The sequence below is a fragment of the Asterias rubens genome, chromosome 1 (genome assembly GCF_902459465.1).
Source record: "Asterias rubens chromosome 1, eAstRub1.3, whole genome shotgun sequence".
NCBI lineage: Eukaryota > Metazoa > Echinodermata > Asteroidea > Forcipulatida > Asteriidae > Asterias > Asterias rubens.
Genome location: NC_047062.1, coordinates 13,573,820 through 13,585,651, shown reverse-complemented (window position 1 = coordinate 13,585,651; position 11,832 = coordinate 13,573,820). Strand labels below are relative to the sequence as shown.

General features: G+C 37.4%; 1 long non-coding RNA gene across 6 annotated transcripts; it reads right to left on the bottom strand.

The window, feature by feature from the left end:
- Window positions 1-2,992: 2,992 nt before the first annotated feature.
- On the bottom strand, window positions 2,993-9,835 carry LOC117300588. 6 transcript variants are annotated; one of them, XR_004520198.1, is made up of 5 exons: window positions 9,171-9,835; window positions 8,474-8,580; window positions 4,829-6,452; window positions 4,182-4,312; window positions 2,993-3,557 (listed from the first exon to the last, which is right to left on the bottom strand). It is a non-coding gene; the product is annotated as an uncharacterized LOC117300588 (long non-coding RNA). The 6 variants fall into 6 exon arrangements; XR_004520195.1 differs by lacking the exons at window positions 8,474-8,580; window positions 9,171-9,835 and having other exon boundaries at window positions 4,829-5,687; window positions 6,043-7,639; XR_004520204.1 differs by lacking the exons at window positions 8,474-8,580; window positions 9,171-9,835 and having other exon boundaries at window positions 4,829-5,682; window positions 6,043-7,639.
- Between the last annotated feature and the right edge of the window lie 1,997 nt (window positions 9,836-11,832).

The following is an 11,832-nucleotide window of genomic DNA, read 5'->3' as shown; positions in this document are numbered from 1 at the left end:
AACCCTAACCCAAACCCTTACCCAAACCCTAACCCTCCAACCCTCATCCTAACCCTAACCCTAACTCTAACCCTAACCCTAACCCTAACCCTAACCCTAACCCTAACCCTAACCCTAACCCTAACCCTAACCCTAAAACCAACCCTAACCCTAACCCTAACCCAACCCTAACCCTAACCCTAACCCTAACCCAAACCCTAACCCTAACCCAAACCCTTACCCAAACCCTAACCCTCCAACCCTCATCCTAACCCAAACCCTTACCCCAACCCTTATCTTAACCCAAACCCCAACCCTTAACACCAATCCAAATCGTAACCCTAACCCTATCCCTAACCCCCATCCATAACCCTGGCCCTAACCCAAACCCTAAACTCTAGCCTAACTCTAGCTCTAACCCTAACCCTAGCTCTAACCCTAACCCTAGCTCTAACCATAACCCTAGCTCTAACCATATCCCTAACCTTAACCCTAACCCTAACCCTCACCCTAACCCAAACCCTTACCCTTAAATTAACCCAAACCCAAACAAAACCAACCCTAACCCTAACCCTAACCCTAACCATAACCCGTACCGTCACCCTAAAACTAACCCTAACCCAAACCCTAACCCTTAATAAAGCCATCCGAAATCTTAGCCCTTACCCTATCCCTAACCCCCGTCTCAAATCTAACCCTAACCCAACCCTAAACCGTAGCTCTAACCCTAACCCTAGTTCTAATCCTAACCCTAACCTTAACCCTAACCCTAACCCTAACCCCAACCCTAAGTTTTACCCTAACCCTTAAACTAACCCTTACCCTTACCTAAACCTAGCCCTTAACCCAACCCTAAACTCTAACCTTAACCCTACATAACTTTAACCCCAACGCAAACCCTAACCATAACCCAACTCTTACCCTAACACTAGCCATAACCCTAGCCCTAAATGTAACCAAAAGTTGTACCTGTATGCCACCCCGACCTAAATGTAGCCCTTAAATTCTTTCTGAATGTCGCCTTAACCTAAATTAACCATACTTCAACTCCAACCCCAACCCTATCGCTTACCTTAACCCAAACCTTACCCTAAATGTAACTCTAAGCCATACCAAATTACAATTCCCAAACCCAAACTTCAACCCAAACACAAACCCCAACACAAACCCCAACCTTACCCCTAATTGAAAATAACCCTAACCTCTACCCCAATCCTAATTCTTACCCTTATCCTAACCATAAACTTGCCAGACACAAAATCCGAACCATAAACCCTACCCAACTCGGAACTTAACCCTTACCCTAACTCACACCCTTACCCCTATTCCTCAATCTACCATATACCCAAGCCTAACCTTATCCCTTACACATAGCCCGAAAACAAATTCGTCTATCTTTTTCACTAAGCTCCATATCTAACCATTACATAGGCCCATAAATATAAGAACACAATGGAGTTTATAATTAGAGCAGAACTCCCACCTCCCGTCATTATGAGTGATCATTATAGGGGGATCTTATTCCTTCTCTAAATAACTTTACACATTACATTCCAAATAGAAGACAATAGGATCGCCATTGCCTCACTATAGGCATGTGGGTTTCTTTAATGTTATTCATTTGTATATTTCTTTACAACTCTAACATTTAATTAATTCATAATTGCAATGAAGTTACAATATTTACTCCAAACTTTGATTCGATGCCCACGTTACATAAAGATGTCACCATGTGCCACACCATGCTGGTCCAAATGCTTGAATTTTAGAACAGAATGGTTCTGTCAAAATTAATGATAAAACACACCCCTATATAAAAAAAAAAAAGAATATAAAATAAGACCTTTTTTTTGTAACAGGTGGCCTTAATTCCAAACAATAAAACAGTTTACCATTAGATCAATAATGCTATCAAAATAAATTCCATAATTTCTGACAGATAAAAACTTACTATCCCCCAAATAGTATATTACTTAAATTTCATAAAAACTTGTTTAATGTTTACCTAAAAAGGAACACTTCAGCCAGGCCTGTTTGTACATGTTATGGTTTTTAATGCCTTCAATACTGCATGGTGGTTAACATTTTGTTAAAAATATCCCAAGTAAAGTTTACATTTACCATTCACTTACAACTACGTCTGCAACAAGTACCAAAATTAATGTCAATACTAAAATCAAAGAAAATGTTATTATATCAAATTTAATTAAATTACTAATAATACTACAAATCAACTGTGATCTCAAAGCATTTTACTGCCTGTAATTTACACCAGGTGTACAAAAGCTATCTTGACTCATTATGGTACAGTGTCAAAACATCTTGTTAAAGACAGTGGACACTATTGGTAATTGTCAAAGACTAGCCTTCACAGTAAGTGTACCTCAACATACGCATAAAATAACTAACCTGTGAAAATTTGAGCTCATCGGTCATCGAATTTGCGAGATAACAATGAAAGAAAAAAACACCCTTGTCACAAGAAGTTGTGTGCGTTTAGATGGCTGATTTCGAGACCCCAAGTTCTAAATCTGAGGTCACGAAATCAAATTCGTGGAAAATTACTTCTTTCTCGAAAACCACCACCTATGGCACTTCAGAGGGAGCTGTTTCTCACAATGTTTTATACCATCAACCTCTCCCCATTACTCGTCACCAAGAAAGGTTTGATGCTAATAATTATTTTGAGTAATTACCAATAGTGTCCACTGCCTTTAAAGCTCATTCGTTATTATACCATTTTTAACATCTTTTTTTCCCCTGCAACCAGCCATGCTTGGCACTTTTAACAAATCAACTGACGTGAATAATGAGCAATTTCAGGAATTGGATTTTGATGGATTCAGGAAAAGCCTAACGAGCAAACAATAAACTAAGTCCATATCTGAATTAGTGGATGCGGCTTGATTCAGACATGAACTTACGTTAAAGCATAATATTTGGCCCCATAGCAATAGCAGTGTAAGCCAGATCCGCAAATTCAAACATAGCCTAATATAGTTAGGCCTACACTCCTCAATGAGTGTCTTGTTTCAGTTGAAAATATGGCGACTCATATCGGCTGGATTTGTTCAGTTGGTGACAGTAAAACAAGCGTTGTTATAAAATGTAGCATCATCATCACTACGTCACATTTGAACTGGTAGTGATAAGCTCTGAAAAGAGCTAGTCTCGATCTCAGGTGGTGGCACAGTTCAAAAAGCGTTGGATGAACTCAATATCCCTGCAACACAAGCAGTTGAAATCATCCAATTAGACTTGATGAAGTCCACTCAGCTGGTGGCACACAGTTCAAGAAGCATTGGTCTTTAACCTCAACATCCCTGCATAATCACTTCAACGGTTGGACTTGGAGCTGAGAGTCATCTGGCTAAACTTGGCACAGTTTTCCATCAGTAGGTGACATAAGTTCCAAAAAGCAAAGTTATTTAGGCTCAGCATCACTACGTCACTTGAACAGTTGAGTTGTACTTTACTACAGAGAGTCATCTGGCTAGACTAGCTCAGTCCTTCAGCTGGTGTTACACAGTCCAAAAAGCGTTGTTTAGTCTCTTGGCGTATGTCTTCTCCAATATCATCTAAATCCGAGTAGAAAAAAATCAATGATTAGTTTTTATAAACTCTTTTAAATCAAATAATAATTGTTCGGAAGAATAGCTAAGTATGAAATCTCTATCGTAAGAAAATTGCATTCCTCCAGCTCCAATTAGTTTTAATGTGTTTTTTATCAACCTTTCTCTAAAACAAATTGACCATTTGAAATTAAAATATCCTTCATCTGCAAGGTATGTTTATGGCGAGCTCAATGATGGGATTGGATGCATACTTTCAAATTGATGATTTAAAAGATATTAAGTGGTTTATTCTGAAACATCAACTCCTTTACCAAGTTTGTGGGATGAATCTCCCATTTGAAGAAAAGTTTTTTAACCAAGCGGTCTCATATTCACTCTTTGCCCGCACTTAACCCAAATTTTCTTTTACTAGTTTTGTTATCTTTTTCATAAAAACTTGATGTCCTATTTTAATGAAGTTTCAACAAGTTGGTTGTATGGTGTGTTCATTGCAAACCAAAGGTTGGGATTTAATGTTTTTGTTTTTCGGTTCGACTATTTGAAACCTTTACAGGTGCACGCTTGTTCTAAAAAAAAATACTAAAAGTTGTCACATTTGGGGGATCAAATTTTTTTGTTCAAACTTACCACGTGGTCCAGTTTACTTTTTGCACCTGTTCAAACAGGTCTGGTATTCACATCTCCTAACATCTCCTTGTAGCCTCTAATGATGCCTATCCACTATAGGGCAACGTGAGTCACCACTCCACAAGAGACAGCTGGACGCAGGGGGAATTAAAAAAAAAAACACAGAACAAAATTATTTCTATGCATATTATGTCTGTTTGAAAAATTGCAAGAAGAGCTGACTTCTATTGCTTCAGGAAATATTTCAATTTGTTTTAAAGCTCTCGTGTGCAACATATTCCCTATCAGCTCAAATCAGTTTTAGGTTTTCTTCTTCTGTCATTAAAACAAAATAATTTTCGGTCTGAAAACTTGACCTAATTTAATCATGATTTCCACCCGTTGTTTTTTTTGTGTTTATTACAACTAAAGGATGGAATGAAAGCACTTGTTTTTTAGTTCGACTAAATAAAACCTTCAAATGTTCTATTTCTGAAACTTAATGCCACTAGCCGAATTAAAGTGTGGGATGAACTTTCTATTCCAAAGAAAAGTCTTATAATGAGTCTTGTTTACTTGCAAAGCATTCTGTTGTTCATGACTCTCTGCATTTGTAGCCTCAACGAACCGCATCCAAATAATGTCCCACTATAATAATTGCCACTTACCTATATCATCCGATGTTCATCCAAACAGGTCCAGTTGTAGTCACCACTCCCTGTATCCTCCAACAATGCTCATCCAAACAGGTCCAGTCGTATAGTCGTCACACTCCACAAGATACAGGTGAGCTGAGGGGAAATTTTTTAGGCACAGACAAATTTATCTTTAGGCATGTACACGTATTTTTGGTATAATTGAAAAAAAAAAACTACTTCCATTGTTTCAGAAAGGATTTTGATCAGTTTGTTTGGATTTTACAAACACTGTTAAAGCAAGTTAACCGAGTCTCAGCTGTTTTATCTCCATTGTTAGTTGGTTGTTGTAGAATGATTGTTGTTTGTTGTTGGTTGTCTCAAATGATACTATAGAGTATTTGACAGCTGCATGGTTTATAACTATCTTTAACATTAATTTGGAGATAAGTTTGAAAGATTCATGAATGGATTTTTTCTTTCAAAGTTATCGATTGAATGGTACAAGATTTAATCATCATCCTCCAAATTTCTTTAGTTTAAGCAGTTTTCCTTTAAGCATGAGGTTTTCTTTATTGTCTTTTTAAAAACTTTCCTTAAAAACTTGATAAAGTGGGTTGTAGGATGGTGTGTTTATTGCTATTAACTAAGAATAGGCAAGAATTTTTTTTTTTACAAAATCTGCGAAAACTTAAATTGCTGATTCTAAAACTTAAACTAAATTTTGCTAAGTTTGCAGGTTGAACTTTTTTTTTGTAGAAAAGTTTTAGATCTATAATGTTGTTTATACTTAACCAAGCAGACTAATGTCTGATATTTGAACCTTCTTCTCCAACGTTGCTCATCCAAACAGGTCCAGTTGTTGATCACCATTCCACAAGACACAGCTGAACTGAGGATAATTTAGAGTAATTAAGACAAATTTATATCAATGCATTTACACATCTTTTTGATGCGTCAAAGAGGAGCCACAAGACAGATTTGTGCTTGTTTTGATTTTGCGAACAATGTTGCTATAGAAAGTGAATGGTTCCTAAGTTACTTTACATCGTTGGTTGGCTGGTTGTTCATGCATAATTTAAAAAGAATACTAAAATTTTGACTGCTGGTTTTGATAATAAAGAGATTTGGTTGATGAGAGACACAAAATCTGATTTTTGTGTGTGTTTTTTTCCCCCAAATCGATGAACTTTTTTAGACTTGTTCATAATCCTCCAAAAATAAGTTACTTCTTATCAATACATTACCAAATATTTTCCATGACCCCATGTCTCTGCAGGTGTAGCCAACACCTCAGCTCAGTGAAGATTTTAGCTCACAAACAACTTCATCATCTTCAATTAAAAAAACATCTGCTGTTGGGAAAACAACTAATATCTAGAAAGGTTAGCATTTTGGGGTCACACCAAATAAAACATATAAGTTCAACAAGTAAGTTCCTGAAGTAACCCCAATACTTTACCAAAACAATGCCATCCAGAGTCAAAGAGCTGCCATAATGGCAGGCTTGCAACATCATCCAGTTTTGCAATAAAGTGAAGGGTAAGATTTTTCTTTCACATTGCCCTCACACTTTACCGATTTTACTTTACCTCTGCTTAAACACCTGACCTCAGCTGACACAACTGACCTCATCTCATCATACTCCTTGGGAAGACTGTGTTAGAGACAGGGAAAAAAAACAAAAAATGGTGGCATGAAAGAGAGTTTTGGAGGAAAGGTTAGAGCTGTGGGTGAATGGTTAGAGCTGTGGGAGAAAGGTTAGAGCTGTGGAGAAAACGTGGGTTATTTTGTTTACCTCTAACCCTGATACTTGTACCTGATACTTCACCTGTTGTACTTGACCTTTGCTGCAAACATCTGTCTTCAGTTGCATCCAGTGGCATCCAGTCACTCATCAGGGACGTCGAGGGAAGCGTCTTCATCATCAAGACTAAAGTTACACCAGCTACACATTATACATTACCCGTCAGGAAACCTTCTGAAAGAAGGGGGGGGGGGGGTAGTCTTAACTCTAGGCCAACACTATGAATACTCTAGGCATACACTGTTCATGATACATTACCTAGTGCATCAACGGCGTCTTTCTCCTGTGAATGATCTGATCTTGATTCCCTCCTGTTACTCTGTTATCTTCCTTCTTCAGCTTTTCTTTTGATCATCTTCTTTTTTCCGCAGCGCTCAGCATAAGTGGCTGAAGGAAGATTTTTGCAATGCGCTCGATACGATTTGATGCAGGTCTATAATTAATGGACTTTCATCTATTTGAACCTTGATCCAACTGAGCAAGGCTTCAGCTTTTGAGTTATTTTAGCTAATGTCTTATCATTTTTTAGTTTTAAAATGCTCAGTTTGGGATGTTTACACTCAGAATTGATGTAATGCTGATATTGGGAATATGTAAATATCATTTAGTCACTTCGTCTAAATTATCTATTTACTATACTCCCAAATCAAACATTAATCATCAAAATGATTAATCATTTAATAATTAAATATTTCTTATCCTTGCTTAGCTTTTTTGTATTTCCCAAAACAGTAACTAATTTGAAATTAGTTTTAAAAAGCCTAATGTTTTTCTTGCTCAGTTGAAGATGTTTATTTAGAGTTGATGTAATGATGATTTGGGAATTTGTAAATATAATTTAGCTCAAGTCTAAATTATCTATTTACTAATCCCAAATCAAACATTAATCGGTGTCATCTGATCAAAGGATTAATCATTAAACATCAATCACAAGTGAATAACCTATGAATGTATTTTTGCTATGTTTTGTGTATATTTGTTTTCTTAAAACCATAACTAATCTTTAAAAGAATAATATTAAAAATTGTTATGACTAAAGTTTTAGTTTTCTTTTTTTAAACAATACACATTTTGGAAAATTAAATCATGACAATTATAAATAAACATGACAACTGACGACTTGTTCAACCCCGACTGAAATAACCAGTAAGACCAGTCTCCTAATTAAAAAGCATCATTGGCTTCGACCAATATGCAAATCAAGAAACACCAAGAAACTCTGAAGTCACCTTGAAAGCTCTACAAGCAAGGACAACATAACAAGATCGCAGAACATCTTGGGGAAAGGGGCGGTACGAGGGGAGGGACTCTGCAAGAGAACGGGTTAGATCTTCTCTTACTTTTTGCAGTCTTCATCTTGTCTTGATCTTGAGGGTCAACTTGCGTTATCCGACCTCCACTAATTGACTCTAGTAATAGTGTAACTTTTTTTCATTTTCTCTTATTTCTTTTCTTTTATTAATTTGTTTTGCATGGTAAGGTTCAATATATGTTTGCTTTGCGGTAAACACTATGTGTGTATCTACTTGCCGGGTAGATTTTGTTCTATAGAGAACTGTCTTTCTTTATATTCTACTACCGCGGAGTAGATTTTCGGAATTCGGGAGACTTCTCAGTTCTGAAAAAAAAACTATCCTAAAATCGGCTTTAGGTGGATCGTTATTAACTTCACTACCGCAGAGTGAGTTCTTAATAAGTATGGGGTCTTCATAAACCTCACTAGACTTCATTCAATGCTAGTTGCTCAAGTGATTTTATAAATACCCCCCCCCCTTTAAAAATGGGAAATCAAGTTCAGCATTTAACAAACAGGTGAGTCGCACAAAAAAAGCTTAAAAAGTGGAGGTCGGATGTTGCGAAGTTTTCTTTACCTTGGTCCTTTGGTGATTCCATTGTACGTCCAGATCCATAGACAAAAACACACAAACACCCGGCCACATATCCATAGATCTTCAACTCCAATCTGAACACAGACACCCTGAAGAGAAAACAATTATTTAAGTTATGAAAAAAATTGTATACATTAAATATTATGTTGCTCCCTTCCTCAAATGATTTCGTTCCCACAAAATAATGTGACATGATACGCTGCCCAAGTTTTCTCACCAGAACGACCAAAGTTGGCCCTATAATCACTTCCGTAAGGAAAATATTCTGAGGGCCCTGACAAAATACTCACATTAATGAAATACAACCTGGTGTACTTGGGAACTTGTAATAGAATTCAAAGAAAAGATGTGTGAATATATAGACAAAGAAATAAAGAGCAAGATGTATTCTTCAACAAAACGACTGAAAGCCATTCTTTTGGGTGTTGTTTTGCTCTGCTCAGCCTGATGTACTTCAGAAAATATGCCAAAAAAAAAACATATATATCACATAAACTCAATTGCTATAAAATATATCAAGGACTTTACACCAGTTCAACTACTTCAGTGAAAATATTATTTAATTTAAACGAACTAATTATATTTCGTTACCGAATCCCTTGCAATAAAATGTTATTCGTTCAAATGAAATAATATTTCGAGGAAAATAACATCGCTCCTTGTCTTCGTTGTTCTTTACCTGTTCCTTCGAGAACCGTCAGCGGGAAGGTGTAGTTTTTGCAACTCGTCAGTCCCATTAGTTGAATCTTGGCTGATCGAGCTCGCTGCTTGGTCTGCTTCAAGTGTCGTTCCCCGTCTTCCTCAACCGACGTTCCCCACGCGATGTATAAAAAAGTACAACCCATAAACCCATCAATGTTAGTTCGAGTTCGAAGTGGAGTTATGACTATGATTTTGTATCCAAGCCTTGCCTCAACAATATGGCGTTCGGTAGTGAAGTTTCATATAACTGCAGTCTAGGCTATGGTAATTCAGGGGAGCTCTTTCCAGCCACTCGCAGCCCATCCGAAGTTAACATATATTTGTCGAAACGAGAGATTTAATGTGGCAAACTAGTAAATTTTGTTTCGAGTATACAGTTTTTTTTTAGTATCCAGCTTAAAATATGTTTTGCCACTGGTGACAAAAAAGTCAATTTAGTTCAGACTTCCTTGCCATTTAAATATTGACCAAGCCTTAAATTGTTCTAATACTAAAGTGCAACAATTATTTTCGAAATGTATAACTGAATGCAGAAGATTGGTCATGGTAAGAAGTTTGATAAATTTGTCAGTAAGGTTCGTCCAAAAACGCGAAGTCCTAGTCCTATAGTTGGAGCCGAGAGATACGGCATGCTGTCTTCCAGTCTCGTCCGCGACACCGAGTGCAACGCCAAAAAACCATTAGGTATTGCTACAATGGCTACATCGAAAACGACCAGCGCAAAAACTTCATTGTCTGCGTAACAATGACGATCTTTCCCGGGTGACATTCCACAGTAAACCCCAATCCAGTCAAAATGAACGCGATTAGTAAAAGGTCCAATCACAGACGTTTAATCCTATAATTATCGGACAGGTCTTTTTTTCCCCTTCACCTTTCATTTATTTGGTTGTCTTTTCTTTGTTTGACTTATTTATTTGGTTGTCTTTTCTTTGTTTGACTTTTTTTTGGCGGGCTCGCGTGTGGGGGAGGGGCATAATGGCATCACGGCATGCCATTGCAAGGTTGTTGACCTGACCCATTGTATAAGAAACTTTCAACACAATGGAGTGTTTAGGCCCTAATTTATAAATGTCATGTAGAACTTGATGAAATTAGGCTATTTTCATCAAATCGTACATGACATATAAAAGGGAAAATTCCGTAATAGGGCATTTTGATGTACTTATTTTGTACAATGAATACTGGGAAACAGTTTATAATGCAGAACAAATTAAGTTAGGGTGCTGATTAGTGTCCCCGTGTGAAAATAAAATGGCGGGAAGTCAGTGGCCTAAATGGAAAGTACCTCCGAGGAATACATACTAAGTGTTAAAGGCAGTGGACACTATTGGTAATTACTCAAAATAATTATTAGCACAAACCCTTACTTGGTAACGAGTAATGGGAAGAGGTTGATAGTATAAAATATTGTGAGAAACGGCTCCCTCTGAAGTGATGTAGTTTTCGAGAAAGAAGTAATTTTCATCGAATTTGATTTTGAGACCTCAGATTTAGAATTTGAGGTCTCGAAATCAACCATTCTGAAAGTGACACAACTTCGTGTGACAAGGGTGTTTTTACTTCCATTATCATCTCGCAACTTCGATGACCGATGGAGCTAAAATTTTCACAGGTTTGTTATTTTATGCATAATGTTGAGATACAGAAAGTGAAAAGACTGGTCTTTGACAATTACCAATAGTGTCCTTGGGTGGATTTCACAAAGGTAGTCCTAACTTAGGACTAGTCCTAGGCAATGCTAAGAGATAGGCCCAGTCCTAAGTTATGATGAGTTACTGGTCCTGTTAAACTTAGGACCAGTCCTATCTCTTAGCATTGCCTAGGACTGGTCCTAAGTTAGGACTGCCTTTGTGAAATCCACCCGTGTCTTAATCTGTGGATTTGTGTAATCAAGTTCTTGTTGTCGTCCGTTTTGTTTTAGTGTTTTTCCTTCTTTCTTCTTCTTCTTCTTCTTCTTCTTCTTCTTCTTCTTCTTCTTCTTCTTTTTATTCGTGTTTGTATCACGCAGGTCAACAACAAGCCACGAGGGAAAGTACCGGGTCACAATTTTAATAAATTAAGGGTTGAAAACAAGATTGACAAAAATCTCAATCGAATTTCTGTTTTCACATTCCTATCCATCCCCGTGTCAAAAACAGGTCTCAGAGGTTTGTATATAACCTCCAAGACCTGGTAATTAAAAGAAAAACTTTCATGCATGATACAAGTTCTGTTTTCAAATTACTGACACAAGAATAGTGTATGTATAAACACGCATAGTGCCTGCGCTGCACGCACCTAAACTGTACAGTGTTTGTGTGTGTGTGTGGACTCTGCACGCTGTGCATAGGTCCGCTACGTGTGCGCGCCCGAAGTCCGTCGTCTCACGCATTGCTTCCGAAAGGCACCGAACCGGTGTGGAGGTTAGTTTTTAGTTCCTTCGTATTCAATCGGTCCACACGATTCAATCTACAGACCAAAACCACCACTTGGTGGCGCTGTGGCAAACCATGCGTGTTGTGTTGTTCTTGATGGTGTTCTCCGTGTTTGCTAACGCTATTGTATTTAGTGCGTTGATTCTTTGATTATAAACAATGAGTCAAGTGGATGCCGATGAAATCTTGGCGAGACGTTTACAAAAGCAGGTTCGCATTACC